Here is a 22,268-nt window from a genome sequence, read left to right as displayed (position 1 = left end):
GTTTATTTACTTTTAAGTTATTTTTGCAAACATACATATGCATCAATATATATGGAGTTTATTTTGATCTGTGAGAATTTACTTTTTGCTTCTTACTTTTTTTAAGACAGAGTCTTGGCTCATGCCTGTAATTCCAGCACTTTGGGAGGCTGAGGTGGGCAGATCACTTGATGTCAGGCTTTTGAGACCAGCCTTGGCCAACATGGTGAAACCCCATCTCTATTAAAAATACAAAAATTAGCCAGTTGTAATGGCACATGCTTGTAGTCTCAGCTACTTGGGAGACTGAGGCACGAGAGTCGCTTGTACCCTGGAGGCGGAGGTTGCAGTGAGCCAAGATTGCACCACTGCATTTCAGACTGGGTAACAGAGTAAGACTGTCTCATTTAAAAAAACAAAACAAAACAAAAACAGTGTCTTACTCTGTCACTCAGGCTGAAGAGCAATGGCATGATCACAGCTCACTGCAGCTTTGTACTCCTGGTCTCACATGATCCTCCCACTTCACCTCCCAAGTAACTGGGACTACAGGCATGTGCCACCATGCGCTGCTAATGTATGTTTTTTTCTTTTTTAGAGACTGGGTCTTCTTACGTTGTCAAGGCTGGTCTTGAACTCCTGGGCTCAGGTAATCCTTCCACCTCAGCCTCCCAAAGTGCTGGGATTATAGGCGTGAGCCACTGGACCTAGCCTAGTTTTTGCTTCTTAAACTTACTTCTGTATCTTGGAGATTTTTCCATATATGTAGATCTACTTCATTCGTGTTTATAGCCACAGGATATTTCGTGTGTGGTTGTAGTATAATTTATGTAACCAGCATTTAGATGAATTCTATCTTTACTCCTGTAAAAGTCATGTTGAATAAATAAACTCCATCTTTTAAAAATACAAAATCATTGTAATGCCTTAATTCTGTGCCTTAATTTTGGTTTTCTATATATGCACACCTTGAATAAACTATAATATGTATAAAAACTGGGTTATTGTTGAAACATAAAGACAACTTAAATATTTGAAAGTGATCATGCTCAATTTATTCCTGGGATTAAGAATAAGAATCTTATTTTCAGGTGTTTGCAATTTTTAATATTGCTGTAAGAAACATTACTATCCATGACTCTTGTCAATCTCTTATGCATATGCAAGAGATTCTATTGAGTATACACACTTATGAATGTAATTGCTGGGTCATAGGGTAATGAATGTTAAACTTAAAGATATAATACGAAGTGTATTTCCAAAGGGCTTATGCAATTTTATTCTCCTACCATTGATGTATAAGAAATCCTGTTGTTTTACAGCCTCTCTAATACTTGCTTTTTTCAGACTTTTAAATTTTGCCGGTTGAATGATCTAAAGTAGTATCTATTGTGATCTTTTAAGAAAAACTTAAAAGTTGAGGTATAAATTTCAATTTTACGATAAAATACTCAGCTCTTAAATATACAGTTGAGTGAGATTTGATGAATGCGTATACTCATGTAGCTACTGTCCTGTAAAAATCCAAAACATTTTATTACCCCTTAAGTTCCTTCAGACTTCTTCCTTGACATTCTTATCCCTCACCAGAGGGAACCACTGTTCTGAATTTTTATCACTGAGTAATGCACATTTGGGGCCAGGTCGTATGCACATGGGCGCTGGGATACAAGAGAAGCAAAATAGAACTTTAGTAGTTCTTTTTCTCGTTTGTTATCCCACAGCTTTGCTGGACTGCCTCTTGTCTCAGGCCTAAGCCACATTCCACGCACAGGAGTCCTAGTCAAGTCAACCCAGGGGTTTTTCTGAGTTCTCTCCCTTTTTCCAGGGCTGTAACTTTTCCAGGGCTGATATTCTGGGAGGGGATCAGCAGTTTTTCTATTATAATTCCAATTCTACAGGAATTGGAATCAGGGTAAACTTTTTCTCAGCCTTCTTAGACCGGATTTACATAGTTACAGGCAACTTTAATCTGGACCCCCCAAAATGGATGAGTTCAAGACTCCTTGGTCTTGAGTAAGCCTTCTTCTATGCCAGGTCTGTAGCCCTGTATAGAGGCCGTATAGAGGTATGCTGGCTGCAGCAAAGGGTCCTGCAGAATCTTGTTGATTTTTCAGTATTGCTTCACTGAACTTGAACTTGAACTGAACTAGGGTTGGCTTTTTGAGTAGGCGGGGCCAAAATGTGGTGTGACTTGCTCAATTATAAAAGGGTCTCTCTGACTTAAAGTGGCTCCTCTTCTGCTTAGTGTTTACTTTAAATTCTAATCTGAACAGTCATTCTTGCCCAAAATGGCCCATGAATTTTTAAGTCTTTTATTGCATCTTTCATGTAAATTTGTATTTTACTTATAATAAGTATGTATAATAGTATTAAAATGTTTTAAATTACTTATATCAAGGAAACTTGCTGATCCAGGAGATCATATTGTATTTATTCCATTGTTTTGCTTACTGTCTATTAATCATATCTCTCCACCTCCTGCAAGAAATCAGTCCACTATACCATGCTACTTTCCATTATAAATCCCTGTGTTGTACTTATTTTCTTTCTTTCTAGGCAGTGTGCTTCCAGAGAAGAGGCAGGTAGTGTTTCTCATTTATTTTCATGTGCCTGCCAGATTTACCACAGAGTTACGTGGGTTTTTTTTTGTTTTTTATTTTTGAGACAGAGTCTCGCTCTGTCGCCCAGGCTGGAGTGCAGTGGCGCTATCTTGGCTCACTGCAAGCTCTGCCTCCCGGGTTCACACCATTCTCCTGCCTCAGCCTCCCGAGTAGCTGGGACTACAGGTGCCCACCACCACGCCTGGCTAATTTTTTGTATTTTTAGTAGAGACAGGGTTTCACCGTGTCAGCCAGGATGGCCTTGATCTCCTGACCTTGTGATCCTCCCCCATCGGCCTCCCAAAGTGCTGGGATTGCAGGCATGAACCACCACTCCCGGCCCTACTAAGTGTTCTAAAACCGTTAAATTAATGGACAAAAACGTACTCAGTATTCATAACAAGAGACAACACTTTCTAGGCAGAGAGAAAACTATGTATTCATAACCACCATGAGTATAAGTCCTGTTTTTTGGCATGGTTGGAATAAATGATATGTGGGGACAGTTTGCAGGGAAAGGCCAGATCACAAAGTACCTACCTGTAAGCTGTATCAAAGGGTTTTGATTGGGAGCTCTTGAAGGATTCTCACCAGGAGATTAACATGGCTAATATTTTATTTTAAGAAGATGGTTTCGAGAGTAGTATGAAAGATATTTTGGAATGGAGAGACCACTTAGAAGGCTATATATAGTCCAGATAGGAGATAACTTGAAGAGGGGCAGATGCTAGAAAGGTTTAGCAGGTGGAATTCATAGAAATTGGTGACTAATTAAATATTGGTGTTGGGTGAGGAGAAGGAAGTGTAGAAATCAGAGATGACTCTCAAGTTGGGCAATTTAATGGGTGTGGTACTATTTGTTTCTAGTCATTCCTTTCCAGTGTGTATTCAGGTATAGAAGGAACTTTTGGAGTGGAAGATAGGATTTTGCAATATTTAGTTTGATGTTTCTCTGAGATAGTTGAGTGGAGCTGTACAGATCTGTCTGCTGTTCTTAGAGGGAGGTGGAGGCTTGAAAGGGAGAGAGAGTTTTTGAGGTTAATAGATTTTAGAGAGTGATTGAAGAAGGAAGTGCCCAGGATTGAGGACAAAATCCTCAGGGACATCTAGATTTAGTGGACAAGTGCAGAAAAAGGAACTGGGAAGAAGACCATGAAGAAGAAATCAGGAGAGAAATGTAACAAAGGATTTTACAGTAACACCTTTGGCTTTCGTCTCTATCTTGAGATGAGATTTTTCTTTTCTGCATCCTATGTTTGATCTTTGTCCTCAGACCTTTTCTTACTTTGAGCATTCTCTGCTGGGAGACATTGTGGATGAGAAATAGTTTTATTTTTGGACCCAGCAATTGCTGACTTCTTTGTATTTCCCCTAAATTCTGCTGGAAAAGTACTTTCTTCTTTAGGTCTTCTCTTTTTTTACCTTATATTATACATATGAAAGAAACCAGTTGACAGTTTGGACATTCTGCTTTGAAATTACCTTAGGTAGAAGTAGTAGTTCATTACCAACATTTTCTGTTTTTTACCTTACCGCAGGCAACAGTTTTGCTAAGTTTTCTGCCACTTCATAACAAGGTCTTTCTGAAAACATTTAACTCTCCTTTAATTCCTTTTCAATAGTTTCTACCAGGCTCTTCAAGCCTGGGTCCAGCTTCGGTCCACCACCCAGTCTTGAAACCGGTGTTGCATCTTTTAGGTTTTTGTTATGTTAGTATCCTAGTTTCACATACCAAATTCTGTCTGGCAACATTGCTGTGTAGCAGCCACCCCAAACTTAGTCCTAGAACCTGCATGGCTTTTCTTGACATAACCTTGGAAGTCACACAGTGTCACTTCTACCACAGTCTGTTGGTAACAAGCAAGTTAAATGCCAGCCTGGATTTAGGGAGTTAACTTTTTCCAGGTGTCTTGTTTAGCATACACGATCAATCGATACTTGGAATGCCTTTGCCACAGAATAGCCGAGGAGTTTCTTTTTCACGGTTATTTGGGGTTGATATTGAAAAGCAGTGCATGTGTTTGCTGCTTCCATGCTTGCAGCTGGATGGAAATTGGCCTCAGAGGGTTCATGGTTTTCTTTGTTACTAGCCAACAGATGCTTGCCAGAGTGTTTTACTCACTGAGTATTTAATGTGAGGGTAATGCATCTCTGTAGCTAATGAGAAGAGCAGTACAATACATTAGCTCATTTGTGTATAACAAATATGTGCCTTTAGTCCACACATTGATCCTTCACTAAATGTCTTTTTTTTTTTTTTTTTTTTTTTTTAACAAAGCTGTTAGGAACACCTGTTTGGCACATCTATCTTCAAATTGCTTTGACTTTCTGAGAAGTTGATCTTGACTTTTGTATGTCTGTCTTATAGGGAAAATATTTTTTGTCTGTTAAATAATTATTTCAGATCTTCTTGAAACATTAAATTTTTAAAAATTTCAGGTTAATACTCTATATCATAAATAACCTTAGGTTTCTAGGCACAAATATTCAGTTATTCATGAGTATGGTATGAAGTTGCTAATTCTCAATTTATAGTTTTATATATATTAAAAATATGATGTATTTCTAAAGTATATATATTTTAAATTTAAAATGTATGTGTTTTTAAATTTTGGCAAAATGTTCAAGCTCTCTCCATAGCCCCCATTTCCTCTCAACAGCTGTCCCTCATCTCCCCTTCAGGCCTAGTGGTGCATATATCTGAATGAGGACCTGTCTTGGAAGTGGACTCAGGGCCATTTGAGCAGAGTTCTGGGGTTTCAGCTAGATAGAAGGTGATTTCTGGAGATAGATCCAGTAAGGCACTTCGATTTGGCCCTCTGCTCTGCTCACTTCTTGGGGGAGAGATATGGCTAGGAGGACCAAATCCTATTGCCTTGATCTAAGGATAGTAGTGATTTTAATAATTTTTTGAGACAGGGTTTGCTCTGTCACCCAGGCTGGAGGCTGTAGTGCAGTGATGATCATAATTCACTGCAGACTAAAGCAGTCCTTACACCTCAATCTCCTCAGTAGCTGGAACCACAGGCATGTATCACTGTGCCTGGCCAATTTTTAAATTTTTGGAGAGATAGGGTCTCCTTATGTCACCCAGGCTGGTCTTGAACTCCTGGGCTCAAGCTATACTCCCGCCTTGGCCTCCCAAAGTGCTGGTATTATAGGCATGAGCTACCGCACCTGACTGATTTTAATAATCTTATAACAGGTCCACCAGACTTCATTACCTTTAGGCTTTATTCTTTCTGGTCTGTCCTTTTCTTGTATGCCCAGAAATAATTGTCTAAAACTCAAACTGTTACCACACCGGTGTTCAAAACTTTTCAGTGCCCCCACATTTTCATCAAGATGAAGTCTTAACATGGCCTGTTGAAGAATCTTTGTGCCCTATTCTTGTTAACGGCGGAGAGTGTCCAGGTTCTTGGCACCTTGAACAAAGAATTGGACAAAACGCACAAAGCAAGGAAGCAATGAAGGGATTTCTTGAAAATGAATGTACATGCCACAGTGTGGGAGTGGGCCTGAGCATAGGGGCTCAAAGGCCCTGTTACAGAGTTTTTCATGAGTTTAAATACCCTTTACTTGGGGTACGCCCTATGTAAATGAAGAGGATGAAGTAAAGTTATGAAGTCATTTACGGCATATACCCTATGGAGAGGATATTTCCTGTTATAGCTGAAGTGTGAATTGGCTTTATGTTCCCTGCCTCCAAACCATATTTTCCTGCCTCATTCTGATCATACTTACTTTTTCATTCTTACCTATTACCGAGCTCTGTTGTCTTTCCAAGCAAGTACTCTTTTCTGCCCTCCCAACTTTGCACAGGCTGTGTGTCTGTCACATCCTCTCTCATGAACAACCTCTAGTATATCTACCAAACAAACTTATACTGACCCTTTAACACTCAGTTAAATATTAGGTAGTCTGACAAGCCTTTTTTCTTCACCTCCCCAGGAAGAATTAAGTCCTTCCCTTTGTGTATTTCCATAGTGGTTTGTATACATCTTGTTATGGCACTTGTCTCATTATGTAATGTTTGCATGTCTGTAAGCAAAGCCTTCTGCCTCTGAAGGCAGGGGCTAATTTGATTCAGCATGGTATTTCTCTAATACCAATAGTGCCTAGTATACAATAGTGCTTAATAGATGTGTATTGAATAAAGAGTGTAATTAGTGGAGTGCTTTACATGTGAATTGCTCTAAATAGAGGGCCATGTTTGCAGTAAATGCCTGCGTATCCACGGTGATTGAGAAATGGAGTGCTCCAGTAATTATGTTTCTTAACAGCCAATTACAAATTATCAATTTTAGATAATTTGAATAAAAAGCAAAATAGGTTATACAGAATTGATCTGTCTTTATTAATCCATAAGATGCTTCAGCATGATCATTCTGATTTCTGTGGCTTGTTTAGAGCTATGGCTGAGGAAGCTGTAGGGAACTGAGCTGTAGGGGGATCTGTAGTGATGCTTTGTCACAAGCTGGGCCTTGTTTTTTTTTTTTTACTTGAATCTCTAACACACCTACACTTACTATTTTGCTTATCTAATTATAAATATAACACTAAGGAGACTCACAATTGTATTATCATGTTTTTTCAAATGTAGCTTAAAAAATTCTTAGAAGACAGACAAGCAACATACCTTAAGGTATATACACTATCTTAATTCAATGAAAAGCTTGCCACATTCAGGCTGTTCCCTATTCAGTGATAGTCCTTGCTGAGCACAAATGAAGTCTTGTGAACTGAGCTAAGTAGTTAATTTGATGGTACTGTCTGGCCATGACTATTTCAAGAGTGCTGAATTCCCACCCAAATTATATATTGATTCTTCTAATTCATATGAAATTAGTGTGAGTGGTTACTGTTAATTTGTGTATTGATTTATTGTTCTTTTGTGTTCTCACCTACCCAACAACAGTGTTGCCAGTTGGTAGTTGCAAAACTCAGAGATTACTTTTGTGCATGCATTTTCACATCTTTCGAAGTGGCTTTGAACAAAGACTTATTTGGGGGTATGCTCTTATTATGTTTGCACAAATGATGTGAAAACTATCATGGCGGCTAAGCCCTGACTTCCTACATTGCTGTTCCATGTCTTCTTCTTAAACCCAGAAATCTTCCTATAATGCTTGATCCTTTTTAAAGGAAGAATTTGGAATATCAAGCAGATGTATATTTTCTTAGTGACACTCAGAAACATGTATTGTAAATGTGTCTGTTTTTTAGATACCATATTGTTCAGTTGGCTCCTCTCCACTTGAATCCTTTTCTTTTAATTAGTTTTCCAGCCTGGCTGTCCCCTCAGCTGCAAAACAATGCAGTATTTGTAACATAATTATTTGTGAAAGTGAATCATCTCAATTTAAGTCTAAGAACGATTGACCTACTTATAGAAGCGTTAGCTTGAAAATCCTACATGAAGAAAGGACAGTGTAAAGGATTGATTAAGTAATTTTAAAGTATGTGAATATTAGAGTCATTAATGATAGAAACATGGATTCAGTATCATACTCAAGCATATACTCAGTGACTCACTAACCCAACTATCTGGTTTAAATAATCTACGAACAAACAGAATAAAAGTAAGTCTTGCTACATTATATTAAGCCGATATCAATTGAGCTTTGGGAAATAGGCCTAAAAATGTGTCTTTGGCAATTTAATTTGCTCCTATTATGAACATTTTTATGTTAAGCTGATTGAGTCTCTTAAATACAACATGGAAACATTTATGTCTTTGTAGTGTGACTTTAAAAAATAATTATTGACTGAGGCCGGGCACGGTGGCTCACGCCTGTAATCCCAGCACTTTGGGAGGCCGAGGCGGGCGGATCATTAGGTCAGGAGGTTGAGACCATCCTGGGTAACATGGTGAAACCCCGTCTCTACTAAAAATACAGAAAATTAGCCAGGCATGGTGACAGGTGCCTGTAGTCCCAGCTACTCGGGAGGCTGAGGCAGGAGAATGGCGTGAACCCGGGAGGTGGAGATTGCAGTGAGCCGAGATCATGCCACTGCACTCTAGCCTGGGCAACAGAGTGAGACTCTGCCTCAAAAAAAAAAAAAAAAATTATTGACTGAATAAAATTGTGATTGCTTGCTAAGGCAATTTTTGTATTAGTTAAATTATAAGTAAGAAAGGCTTTCAATCTCGATTTTAAGAGACATAGGCCATACATGGTAAGTCATGCCTATAATCCCAGCACTTTGCGAGGCCAAGGCAAGAGGATTGCTTGGGCCCAGGAGTTCAAGACCAGCCTGAGCAACACAGTTAGACGCCTACTCTACCCCTACCTGCTCCCCCCCACCCCCACAAAAACAGAGAGAGAGAGACAGTATTCATCATCAGGTTTTAGTCACAGTTCTATAACTAAGAAGCTGACTGACTTTGGTGCCTTGGGTTTTCTCATGAGTCAGATTAACTATTTTATCATGGACATCAATTGGATCTTATACATGAAAGTGCTCTATAAAATGTATACCACATTTAGGAATTAAGCAAGATTTTAGCCCTTTTTCTGCCTGCTTTTTCAACTCTGGGCTGGTCACTTAAGCTTGCCAAGCTTTTATTTATTCATAGGTAAAATAAAGGAGTTTGGCCTGTATATTCAACTTGAGTATTGTTTACATTGTGTTTAGCTCTTACAACCTATTATTTATTATTTTTTCCTTTTAAAAAATCAACTGTTTTTTAAAGACATTTCCCTTGCTTATAGTGTAATTACCAAATAATAAGACTGGATTCCTTTAAACTTAACCTGTTTTATTTAATATTCCTATCAATCTTGTAAGAGTAGGTGGCATGAGACTCATTTTACTGATGAGGAAAATTGAGACTGAGGGATGTTGTATGCTAATTAGTGTGAGAGGTGGGATTCCAGTACAGGTCTCTGATCCCAGTCTTTTATTTTTTAGCATGTGGCTTAAGTGAAGACACATTGCCATATACCTCATGTAGAGCAAGTTTTTGATCTCCATTGTTTTTTCTTTCTTTTTTTCTCTAGATGAATAATGTCTGACCAAAATGTTTTTGTAGAAAAGTGCATATATTTGATAGCCATGTGCATAGTTTGGGAATTTTAACATTATAGCACTATTACGAAATGTCTTGTTAGCATTATGCAACATATACAGTATGTTTGGGAATCATTCAGTGCTTAAAAATAAAGTTTATCCTTCAATTAAGGTGAGCTATTTTTTTTTTTAGTAGGTATATTTTATTTTTAAATGTAGCATTGTTTAATGTTATAGATGCTTTTGAACTTAAACGCTGTTTTGTGCTTGCTATAGAAGGAAAACAGATGATCTATATACTCACTAAATTTTTTTTCTTTTAAAAAAACTCCTAATTTATTTTGTAACCTAGGAAGAGTTTTAAACATGGAAATATTTTCTGTAATTTCTAAAAATTTCTGTTTTAGGAGGGTGTTATTTTACGTTGTTTTATTTGTTATTTACATTAAAATTTTTTTAAAGTCTCTGGGCTATCTCAAATGTGTAGGTCAAACAAGTATTAGAACAAATACATCCAGAGACATTCCTTTGTGACTCGAGTTCATTTATGAGTGCTGTGCTTTAACGGTTCCTATTATAAGCCTCAGATATCCCCTTGTCCAGGCATGCCAGCCCTAGATGTTGATCTTATCTAGAACAATATTGCTTTTGGGGTTCCTGACAGCACTGATTCAGCCAGTACTCTGATGCCGATTCTTTCTGATTCAGAAACCTCTTCCTCTGTGGCATTTCTCAACTCATGCTTATCTGTTTTTTGTTGACGGTTTCCTGGTGGTCATTACTAGTCCAAAAGTGAATTTCCATGAATAGTTCATGGGTCATAGTTTCATTTTTATCTTCTCAGTAGATAACTTTGAAATGGCTGTGGCACTTTGAAGAGATCTTATCTTCTGCCATTGTTAATGTTGTTCACAAAACTCCAGCTACGCTGGCCTTCTTTTGTCTTCTATGAATATACCAAGTTTATTCAAACTTGCAAGTCTTCTGCTCCTTGTCCCTCTGCAAGGAATGGTCTTCCCTCAGACTGGTGGTTTACTGGATTCTTCTTGTCATTTAAGTCTCAGCTTAAATGTCCCCTCTTCAAAGAGGCTTCCTTGACAACTGACTGTAAATTAGTGCTTCCCAACTCGCTTTATTACATGGCTGCTTTTTGTTTTCATCTTAGTACCAGATCACTAATTGGTAGCTGTTATTTCTCATTAATCTCCTCTGATGGAGACAAAGGGACATTGTGTCTAGTTTACTGCTGTATCTCTAGCACCTACAGTAGTGTCTGCCATAATAGGCATTTCAGTAAATATTTACTGAGTGACCAATGAATGAATATTTTTTCTACCAGCTATTCGTACAAATCTCTTTTCATTCTTTTTCATTTTCCTTTTGGTAGTCAGGAAGATACAATTAATGTTTTCGCAATTAATATTTTTGTATTTTTGACATTTTTCTGTTTCTTCGCTGTTTTGTCTCCTAGTTGAATTCTTTTAGAAGAAAGGAAAAACCTCTTGAGATGTGACTGTTTCCATCTATCTTCTGCCTGCCAGGTGGGTGTCTGAGCCCGTACATCCTAGTCATAAAAGCAATTAGCAGGTAGGAAAATTGGCTTCTAACAGCTGCTTCAGTCCTGCTTGAGTTGGCCTCTCCCCCAAGGGACTATCACTGTCAACCTAGCAAAATGAAATTGCCTTCTCATAAACATTTTTCTGTCTGGGATTATAGAACAGGAACAAATTCTAGGTTTACAAAATGAGTTAAAATATGTCAACAGAATAGAACAAAATAATGACCTGCTGCTGCAATTTGAATTCTGAGTCAAGACAGCAACATTTATTTTCAGAAGAGATGACATTGAAACTGTGGCATTCTTAGTTTGAAATGACTTTATTATGCCAAAAGGGTAGATTTAATAATTTATTTATTGGTATTGGTGAGGAAAGTGGCAATTCTATAAAATATAGCTTTGACTCTTGGTTGGAACTTTGGTTTATGGCATAGTCGTTGTGCCTTCAATTAACTCTATGGAAAGGGGCACGCATTTTTGAGTGAATACTACTTGATTTCTTTTCCATTTCAATTCCCCAGATACTAATTTATTCAGTTGTATTCTTTTTGACCATGATAGACCTTTGCCATTGCTATGTGCTACAATTAATATGTATGTGTAGGCTTTAAATGAGTTTGATTTTTTAAAATTACCTATTGATATGTAATAGTTGTACATATTTTGAGGATACGTGTAATACTGTAATACCTGTATACAATGTGTAATGATCAAATCGCGGTAATTGGGATATCCATCACCTCAAACATTTATCTTTTTGTGTGTGTTGGGAATACAAACAAAAATTATTTTAGCTATTTTGAAATATACAGTAAATTATTGTTAACTCTAAGTTCCCTACTGTGCTATTAATCAATGGGTGTTATATAAACAGTATACCAATTCTGGGTTGTATATTGATGTATGCCACAGTGGTATCAAATGAAGTGTTGGTTCGCCTTGATCCTTTTTGGTAGGTTTTATCTGATGTGATTCCCAGTCTGAGCTAGTTGTGCAATGTTCTCCCTTTAAAAGCTGCCTTCTACTCAATATCTCCTTTTTATCCTTTCGAAACCTCTGGTCTTTCATAAAACTCAAAGAGTTTGTGTCACTAAATTCTGTTTTAAATGTTTTGTTACAAAAATTAAGAGAAACTATGCAAAATGGGGATGTTAGTTTTGTTTCTGAATGAATGAGATATGCCTTACAAAGCTATCCAGTTGAATGAAGGGCAAAAAACACACAATCTATCTCAATAGATGCAGAAAAAACCTTGGACAAGATTTAACACCCTTTCACGATAAAAAACACTCAACAAATTAAGAGTAGAAGAAAACTACCTCAACATAATGTAGGCCATATATGGAAAGCCACAACTAACATCTTAATCAATGGTGGAAAACTGTAAAGTTTTTCTCTAAGATCCAGGGACAAGGCAAGGATGCCTGCTCTCACCACTTATATTCACCATAGTATTGGAAGTCCTAGCCAGAGCAATTAGAAAAAGAAAAAAAATTTATCCAAACTAGAAAGGAAGAAGTAAAATTATCTCTGTGTGCAGATGACATGATCTTATATGTGGAAAACCCTAAAGATTTCATAAAACATGTTCGAATTAAAACAATTCAGCGAAGTTTCTGGATACAAATCAACACACAGATATCAGTTGTATTTCTAATCATTAACAATGACTAATCCAAAAATGGATTCGAAATGAAGAAAACAATTCTATCAAAAAGAATAAAACACGTATGAATAAATTAACCAAGGAGGTGGAAGACCTGAATACTGAAAAGCACAAAACATTACTGAAAGAAATTAAGACGTAAGTTAATGGAAACAGCCCATGTTCATGGGTTGGAAGACACTGTTGTTAAGATGTCAATACTACCCAAAGCAATTTATAGATTCAATTAGATCCCTATCAAAATCCCAATGACTTCTTTGTAAAAATAGAAAATGTATCCTAAAATTTGTGTAGAATCTCAAGGAACTGCAAATAGCCAAAACAATCTTGAAAAGAAGAACAGAGTTGGAGGTCTCTCACTTCCTGATTTCAAAACTTACTGCAAAAACTATGGTTATCAAAGTAGTGTGATACTGGCATAAAGACAGATGTATAGACCAGTGGAATAAAACAGACAGCCAGCCAGGCGCGGTGGCTCACGCCTGTAATCCCAGTACTTTGGGAGGCCAGGGCAGGTGGATCACGAGATCAGGAGATCGAGACCATCCTGGCTAACATGGTGAAACCCTGTCTCTACTAAAAATACAAAAAATTAGCCGGGCGTGGTGGCTGGCGCCTGTAGTCCCAACTACTCGGGAGGCTGGGGCAGGAGAATGGGGTGAACCCGGGAGGCGGAGCTTACAGTGAGCGGAGATGGCGCCACTGCACTTTAGCCTGGGCGACAGAGTGAAACTCTTATCTCAAAACAAAAAAACAAAAAAACGGACAGCCAAGAACTAAATCCTTGCTTATATAGTCAAATGATTTTCAACAAGGGTGGCGAGACCATTCAATGAGGAAAGGACAGTCTTTTCAATGAATCGTGTTGGGAAAACTATATTTCCATATGAAAAAAGAATGAAGTTGGAGTCTTACCTTATTCCACATACAGAAAACTAACCCAACATTGATCAAAGACCTAAACATAAAAGCTAAAACTAACAGTCCTAGGAGAAAATCCTCATGACATTGAATTTGTAGTGATTTCTTAGTTATAACACCAAATGCACAGGTAACAAAAGAAAAAATAGATAAGGCCAGCACGATTGCTCACACCTGTAATCCCAGCACTTTGGGAGGCCAAGGCTGGCAGATCAGTTGAGGTCAGGAGTTTGTGACTAGCCTGGCCAACATGGTGAAATCCCATCTCTATTAAAAATACAAAAATTAGCCGGGCATGGTAGTGTGTGCCTGTAACCCCAGCTACTTGGGAGGCTGAGGCAGGAGAATCATTGAACCCAGGAGGTGGAGGTTGCAGTAAGCCAAGATTGTGCCACTCCCTTCCAGCCTAGGCAACAGAGGCAACAGAGCAAGACTCCGTCTCAAAAAAAAAAAAAAGTAAGTTGGACTTTCCTAAAATTAAAAACTTTTGTGCATCAAAGGACACTATTAACAGAGTGAAAAGACAACCTATAAAGAATGGGAGAAAATATTTGCAAATCACGTATCTGATAAGGGACTGATATCCAGAATATAAAAAAATTCCTATAACTCACAACTACAAAAAACCAAACAATTCAGTTAAAAAATGATCAAAGGCATTTCTCCAAAGATACAAATAGTCATGACCACATGAAAAGATACTCAATGTCATTAATCATTAGGGAAATCCAAATCAAAACACAGTGAGATACCACTTCACACCTATTAGGATAGCTGTTATTGAAAAAGGAAAAAGAAAACAAAACAGAAAACAAGTATTGGCAAGGATGTGGTTAAATTGGAACCTTTGTGCATTGTTGTTGATGAGAATATAAAATGGTGCAGCTGCTATGGAAAACAGTATGGCATTTTTTCAAAAAGGTAAAAATAGAACTATCATATGATCCAGCAATGCCACTGCTGAGTAAGTTTTCAAAAGCATTGAAAGCAAATTCTCAAAGACATATGTACACACCCATGTTCATAGCAACACTATTTATAATAGCCAAGAGGTGGAAGGTACCCAGATGTCCATCATCAGATGAATGGATAAACAAAATGAAGTATATACATACAGTGGGATATTATTTAGCTTTAGAAAGGAAAGAAATCCTGTTACATGCTACAACATGGAAGAATTTGAAGACATTATGCTAAGTGAAATAATCCAGTCACAAAAAGACATATACAAGCCAGGTGTGGTGGTTTACTCCTGTAATCCCAGCACTTTGGAAGGCCAAGGTGGGAGGATTGCTTGAGCCCAGCACTTCTAGACTAGTCTGGGCAACATAGTGAGACCCTTTTCCTACAAAAAAAATTTTTAAAATTAGCCAAGCATGGTGGCTCCTGCCTGTAGTCCCAACTACTCAGGAGGCTGAGGCAGGAGGATCACTTGAGCCCAGAGATTGCAGCTGCAGTGAGCTGTGATCATGTCACTGCATTCCAGCCTAGGTGACAGAGCAAGAACCTGTCTCAAAAAAAAAAAAAAAAATGCTGTATGATTCCACTTATATGAGGTATCTGAAGTAGTCAAATTCATAGAAACAGAAAGTAGAATACCAGGGGCTGAAGGGAGAGGGAAGAGGAATTCTTAATTGGTATAAGTTTCAGATTTGCATGATGAAAAAGTTCTGGAGATGTGTTTCACAACAGTCTGAATATACTTAACATTACTGAACTGTACACTTAAAAATGGTTAAGATTTTATGTTGTGTGTGTGTGTTTTTTTTTACCATAATAAAAGAAATGAAGCCAGTCATTCAATAACTGTTCATTAAATGGTTGTTTTGTGTTCTGCATACTGCTGGGCTAAGGAGATATAAAGATTACTAAAAGCCCTTAAGTCCTTTAAATCAATGTAACTTAATGCAGCTGCATTGAGGTGTAATATTATTATTTCTTAAATTTTATTTATTGTAAAAATCTAAAACTGTTCTAAAAAATAATAAAGTCTTAATTTTTAGATCAGTTTTAGATTTTTATAAACACTTCAGGCAGTACAGAGCTCCCCATCCCCATACACAGTTTCCCTTATTAACATCCTGCATTAATATGCTTGTGGTACAATAAATAATTTGTCTTGTCTTTGTCTTAGACTTTTTTACGTGGAAATTATAAGACTCTTGCAATTTCTGAAGTGATAGGTGTATCTTTGTTGTGTAAACTTGGTAACTTATGGTGGACCCCTAGATTGCTTCAAGATGGGAGGTGTCACCAGAAAGAACAACCCTGTGATTAGAAGGTTAGGACTTTAGGCCAACCTGACCTGGTGGGAGTAGGAGGGTTTGAGTCCAGTCATGTGGCTAATGATTCGAACAATTATGCCTATGTAATAACCCCTCAATAAAAACTGTGGACACCAAAGCTCAGTGGAGCTTTTTTTTTTTCTTTTGAGATGCAGTCTTGCTCTCTCACCCAGGCTGGAGTGCAGTGGCACGATCTCAGCTCACTGCAACCTCTGCCTCCCAGGTTCAAGTGATTCTCCTGCCTCAGCCTCCCGAGGAGCTGGGATTACAGGCATGTGCCACCATGCCCAGCTGATTTTTTTATTTTTTGTAGAGACACGGTTTCACCATGTTGGCCAGGCTGGTCTCAAACTCCTGACCTCAGATGATCCTCCTGCCTCCCAAAGTGCTGGGATTACAGGCGTGAGCCACCACACCCAGCCAAGCAGAGCTTTTTGGTTGGTGAAAACATTGGTGTACTGGGAGGGTAAGTGCCCTACCTCATGGGGAAAGGGCATAGAAACTCTATACTTCGGACCCTCTAAGACCTTGTCCTATGTGTATTTTTTATAGTAAAGTTATAGCTTACTCAAGAGGCTGAGGTGGGAGAATTGTTTGAGCCCAGGAGATCAAGAGTTGCAGTGATCTGTGATTGTGCCACCGCAGTCCAGCCTGGTGACAGAGCAAGACCCTGTATTAAAAAAAGCTATAATTGTAAGTATAGTACTTTCCTGAGTTGTGTAAATCTTTCTAGCCAATTTCTGAACTTGAGGGAGTCATGGAAACCTCTGAATTTATGGCTAGTTGGTCAGAGTGCAGGTGGTCTGGAGACTCCTGAAGTCCAGCTGGTTTCTAAAGTAAAGGGCAGTATTGTTTGGGATCATACCCTTTAACTTGTAGGGTCTACACTAACACTGGATGGTTAGTGCCAGAATTGAATTACAATATACACAGTTCTGGTTGAAACAGAATGGTGGTACATTCAATTAATGAACCAATATTGATCCCTTATTTTAAAGTAAAGTCTGTAATTTACACTGTGGTTCACTCTTTATGTTGTATAGTTTCATGAGTTTTGACAAATTCATAATAGCATCTATCTGCGATTACAGTGGTAATGGTAGATATTCCATTCAAGCAGAATATTTTCACTGCTGGAAAAGTCATCTGTGCTTCATTCATTCATTCCTCCTTCCTCACCGCTGAACCCTTGGCAACCACTCATCTTTTCTGTTTTCATAAGTTTGCCATTTTCAGACTGTCATGTAGTTGGAATTATATAGTATGTAGTCTCTTCAGATGGCTTCTTTCACTTATCTGTGTTAGTTCAAGCTTCCTGTATGTTCTATGGTTTGATAGTTCATTTATTTTTATTCGTGAATAATATCCCAATGAGTGAACTTAATACACTTTATCCATACCTATTGAAGGACATCTTGGTTGCTTCCAAGTTTTCACAGTTAAGAAATAAAACTTCTATAAACATTTGCATGCAGGTTTTTGTGTGGACGTTGGTTCTCAAATCAGAATGCAATTGCTGGATCATATAGTAAGACTAAGTTCAACTTTGTGAGAAATTGCCAAACTATCTTCCAAAGTTACTGCATCATTTTGTATTCCCAGCAACTCTGAATGAGAGATCCTGTTGCCCCATGTCTTTGCCAGCATTTGGTGTTGTGTTTTGAATTTAGCCATTCTAATAAGTGTATGGTATGGTAGTTCATTGTTTTAATTTGCAGTTCCCTAATAATATATGATATTGAGCCTCTTAACATATGCTTATTTTTCATATATGTATCTTCTTTGACGAGTTGTCTGCTCAGATCACTGGCCCACTTTTTAATCAGATTGTTTTTTTAATGTGGAGTTTGAGTTCTATGTATATTTTAGATAACATCCTGATTTCAGATATGTCTTTTGCAAATATTTTCTCTCAGTATGTGACTTGTCTTTTCATTAACAATGTCTTTTTCAGAGCAGAAGTTTTAATGATGTCCAACTTACCAGTTTGTTTTTCTTGGATAGTGCTTTTGGTGTTGAATCTAAGAAGTCATTGTCAAATCTAAGTCACCTAGATGTTTTTCTGTGTTACCTTGTAAAATGTTTATAGTTTTATGTTTTATATTTAGGTGTATAATCCATTTTGAGTTAATTATGTATAAATTTAATTTTGTGTGAATTTTGTTTTAATTTTTAAAATTATAAAATATTTAGAACATACAATTAGATGTAAACACTAATATAATGACTATATCTAAAGTACTTACCAAATGGCTTTATCAAGTCTTGCTTTTAGGGAGGCTAAGGCAATGGGTTGCTTGAGCCCAGGAGCTCTAGACCAGCCTGGGCAACATGACGAAACCCCATATCTACAAAAAAACTAGGTGGGTATGGTGGCATGTGCTTGTAGTCCCAGCTACCCAGGAGGCTGAGATGGTAGGATCACCTGAGCCCAGGAGGTTGAGGCTGCACTGTGGCATGATTGCAGTACCATGCTCAAGCCTGGTCGACAGAATGAGACCGTTTCAAAAAAAAAAAGTCTTAACATTTTACCTTATTAATCTAGATTGTAAAATCAATGCAGTTGAGACCCTCCCTTGTGAATTCCTCCTTATCTCATCCCTCTCCCCTTCTCAGAAATAACCAGCTTACAAATTTTAAAATTTCATCTTAACATTACGTGTATTCCTGCAACTTGTTTATTTCAAAATTCAGCATTGTTTTTGAGATTTAGACACTTTTTACTATAAGGAAAAACATTTTAATTTAAAGCAATTTAATGTTAAATAATCGATTTACTGTAAGTGTTAATTTTATCATGGTTTCTTACATTAGCTTAGATAGAAATGCATGGTTTTCTGGAATTTACTGATTTAGTTCTGACCTGAAGGTTAAGTTTTTCAATCCTTTAAAGACATATCTTTAAATTTTATTGTGGGATTCATTTTGTAGAGGCTTACTAAATTGGTTCTAAATAGCTAAATACATATATATATTTTTTTTAAGATTTTTCATGTGGTGTATGTTTTTTAGAATGTATATACAGTTGAGATTAGATTGTTAATATGATGTTCCATAGCTAGTCTGTTAAGAATACTCAACAGAAGCTATTGTAGAAAGACTTAATTTTTACAAAATGTGCCGTTGGAGAGTGTGCCTTTTATAGATTTCTTTCTGGGCCTCTTTTAAAGTCACAGATTTTCTTTAAGCATCAGTTTCTGAGAGCACAATTTATAGATTTAATCAGATAATCTGTGCAATTCAAGGTGGAGGTAAAGCCATAGCTTCCTCCCTCAGCAAGAGGAAAGTGACTTGATTTTGCTTGGGATGGGATGAGTTGAACCTAATTATTTATGCTGATAAATGCAGCAAGTTTCATCCAGCAAAAGCAGATGTTTGCAGAATCTTCTGTGGCCTAAATTAAATCTGAACCATACAGGATTGCAGTCTTTAGAGAATGCTACTCCCATTGTCTGCTGTATTAATTGTGCATGCTAATCTGTCACTGCTGATTTGATTATCATTGCTTATTTATCCTTTCATTGGTATACAGTTTGAGTCCAATAGCTAAAAATGCTCATATTTTTACTGCTTTACACATTTGAAAAATAATGACCTCTTTTTACCTCAAGATAATTTATTATAGGTTCCAGAAAGTGGTATGATGGTACTTCCAATTCAGATTTTTTTTTTCTATCAGCACCCCCAAATTATTGACAGATTCAGCTGTAATTTAACGAGAACAGACTAATATGCGAAGGGAATTGATTTTTTTCTTAAGTCCTTGCTCTTCTTAGCTCTATTGCATGAAACGCTTTTTCCCCTCTGCCTTCCTCAAGGATAAAATGTGTTCCAGATTTTGTCTCCCCAGCTCTTCTTCTAGTGACACTATGTTCATAACTGTGCTATAATAATAAAGGGTCACTGACAAATGACTTTTCCGGGTTAATTTTTTGCATATGCCATGGTTTTAGATTTCATCTCATTCATGGGAATTAATCCATGGTAAAGGTTTTGTAGCATATCTCTGAGGTAAGTGAAAGTTAAAAATTCTGTTGGTGTGGAATCTCTGCCAGACTACATCTTATCTTCTGTTTGGTATTTTGTGTTCAGGATCTTTGTATGCCAGGATGATGAATTCAGATTAATCTCTGGATGATGTTACAGACCTATTAATTTCAGAGAAATCATTAAATTCTTAGTTTGATCATGTAGCTACTTTACATTATTATAATCTTCAACGATTATTTCTTGATTTTTAAAATAAATATTCACTGATGGTTTCTCCTCTCAAATAAATGAAATACCATTCTTGGCACCTTTCAAATAAACTTCTTGTCTTGGCATACTTAGAACCTTTTTTTTTCCCCCAGTGGAGCTTTCATGTCTGTATTATCTTGTCTTGGCTGAGTTTATTTGAACTTCTTTTACTCCTCTACCTGTTTCTCAAACTTCATGGGCACAGGTAGGATATAATGATGCTTCTTACTGTTGGCATCTTGAGGGCTAGCCCTGCATCTTGATTGGTTACTTTGTTGTCTTTTTTCTCTTTTTCCTATCTTTACTCATTCTGTTTCCTCCATAAACACCTACTATGATCTAGTTACTTTATGTCTTTGGATATTTGTGTATCTTTGGAAAATATTATATAGTGTTTCATACATATATGTATAGGTTATTAATTTTCACAAATGACCTTGGTCTGTACATCCCATTTTATTCTTTTTTTTTTTTCATTTAGCCCTATATTTAAACAATCTGTTTTTGTTGCTATATGCAATTCTGGTTCATTACTTCTGACTGCTATACAGTATTATATCATGTACACACTCTTATCCATGTATACTGTGTATTTGTCTTATTTATACATTTTTCTGATGGCACTTGGGTGTATTCAACTCCATGTGCCATTAATAATGTTGCAGTGATAATCTTCATTTTATTTTATAGAGGTATATAATCAAGAATGTGATTGATCTGTTGTTGGATGTCCATTATTAAGTTCACTAAGTATTGCCAGATTGCTCTGTAGAATGACTAGATAGTTTTTACTGCTTTGAGCAGTGCATGAGGATTCACAGACTCTATTTTTCATGTGGGCAACAAGCAACTGAAGAGCTGCTTTTATAGACATGATTAGCAAACTGCCAAATTATTTATGTGTGAATAATATAAAACCAAAGTAGGTTACCATTAACCCCTCACTCAGAAGGGACTCCTGAGTGGAAAAGCTGCCTTGGTTCCTAGTAAACGTCTCTATAATGAGAGCTTTTTGGTGAGAGAATATGAGGGTGAGCCTTCATTGCAAGTAACTCTGCCTACCAGCCATGTGGACAGTTTAGTTCTGCAAGATGTAAATGATTAGATTCTTTGTGCCCATTGTGGTTCTTGGAATGCAAACATGAATGAGGCTGATTCTCTGCCCCTGAAGCTCTATGGTTGTAGAACAAGTAGGTGCAGGTCTTGTGCTCATCTGTCTTTTGGAGAGACCCCTTTGCTTCATCTCAGAGAAGTTGGCACTCACTGTTTAGTTTTTCATAGCAGTCTTTTAATGGCACTGTTATTCTTGTTATCTTACCTTCAAAAATTAAGACACAGAGATACCTGGGTCTGTTAACTCTGACCATTTGGAGTCCTACTAGCCCATCATTATACCTAACCTGGTAAAAGATTTCCCAGAAAGAGATAGGTATTCTTATTGTGGCATTTGTTTCCTGAAGTGCAATGATTGGGGTGGGAGGGATGGCATGTTAAGTCTCTTTGAATTGGTAAAATGGAGATTGGAAACTATTACCTAGAAGCATGGATTAATTAAAAGTAGTAAGAGGGCTGTGTACAGTGACTCACACCTGTAATCTGAGCACTTTGGGAAGCTGAAGTGGGAGGATTATTTGAGGCCAGTAGTTTGAGACCAGCCTGGGCAACATAGCAAGACCCTGTCTCTACAACAGCAACAAAAAATTAGCTGCATGTGGTAGTGCACGCCTGTAGTCCTAGATACTCAGGAGGCTGTGTCAGGCGGTTCGCTTAAGCCCAGACTTCATGGCTGCAGTGAGCTATGATCATGTCACTGTGATCCAACCTGGGCAACGAGCCAGACCCTGTCTCTTGAAAAAAAGTAGTAAGCATCAACGTGATGTACAGTGATAAGAATACAGATAACAGTATTGGGCAAAATAGCAGAAAAAACAGTTTCCTATCTTCACCCATCTAAATTTCCATTAAAAAGACCACTAGATACATAGATGAATGGGAAAAACATT

At 37.4% G+C, this 22,268-nt stretch overlaps 1 protein-coding gene and 1 long non-coding RNA gene across 47 annotated transcripts in view; one reads left to right on the top strand and one right to left on the bottom strand.

Annotated features, from left to right (window-relative positions):
• PEAK1 (pseudopodium enriched atypical kinase 1) overlaps positions 1–22,268 on the top strand; it is a 313,738-nt gene that overhangs the window by 63,460 nt on the left and 228,010 nt on the right. For 9 of the 45 annotated variants that reach the window (XM_063716046.1, XM_054531164.2, XM_063716054.1 and 6 more), the window contains one exon: positions 11,068–11,137. The gene's annotated coding sequence lies outside the window, so the exon portion shown is untranslated. 45 annotated transcript variants of the gene reach the window in all.
• LOC129050160 (uncharacterized) overlaps positions 1–22,268 on the bottom strand; it is a 74,173-nt gene that overhangs the window by 29,283 nt on the left and 22,622 nt on the right. The gene's annotated exons all lie outside the window — the stretch shown is intronic.

Source organism: Pongo abelii, chromosome 16, assembly GCF_028885655.2.
Source record: "Pongo abelii isolate AG06213 chromosome 16, NHGRI_mPonAbe1-v2.0_pri, whole genome shotgun sequence".
Taxonomy (NCBI): Eukaryota; Metazoa; Chordata; class Mammalia; order Primates; family Hominidae; genus Pongo; species Pongo abelii.
This window is presented reverse-complemented; position numbering and strand designations above follow the sequence as displayed.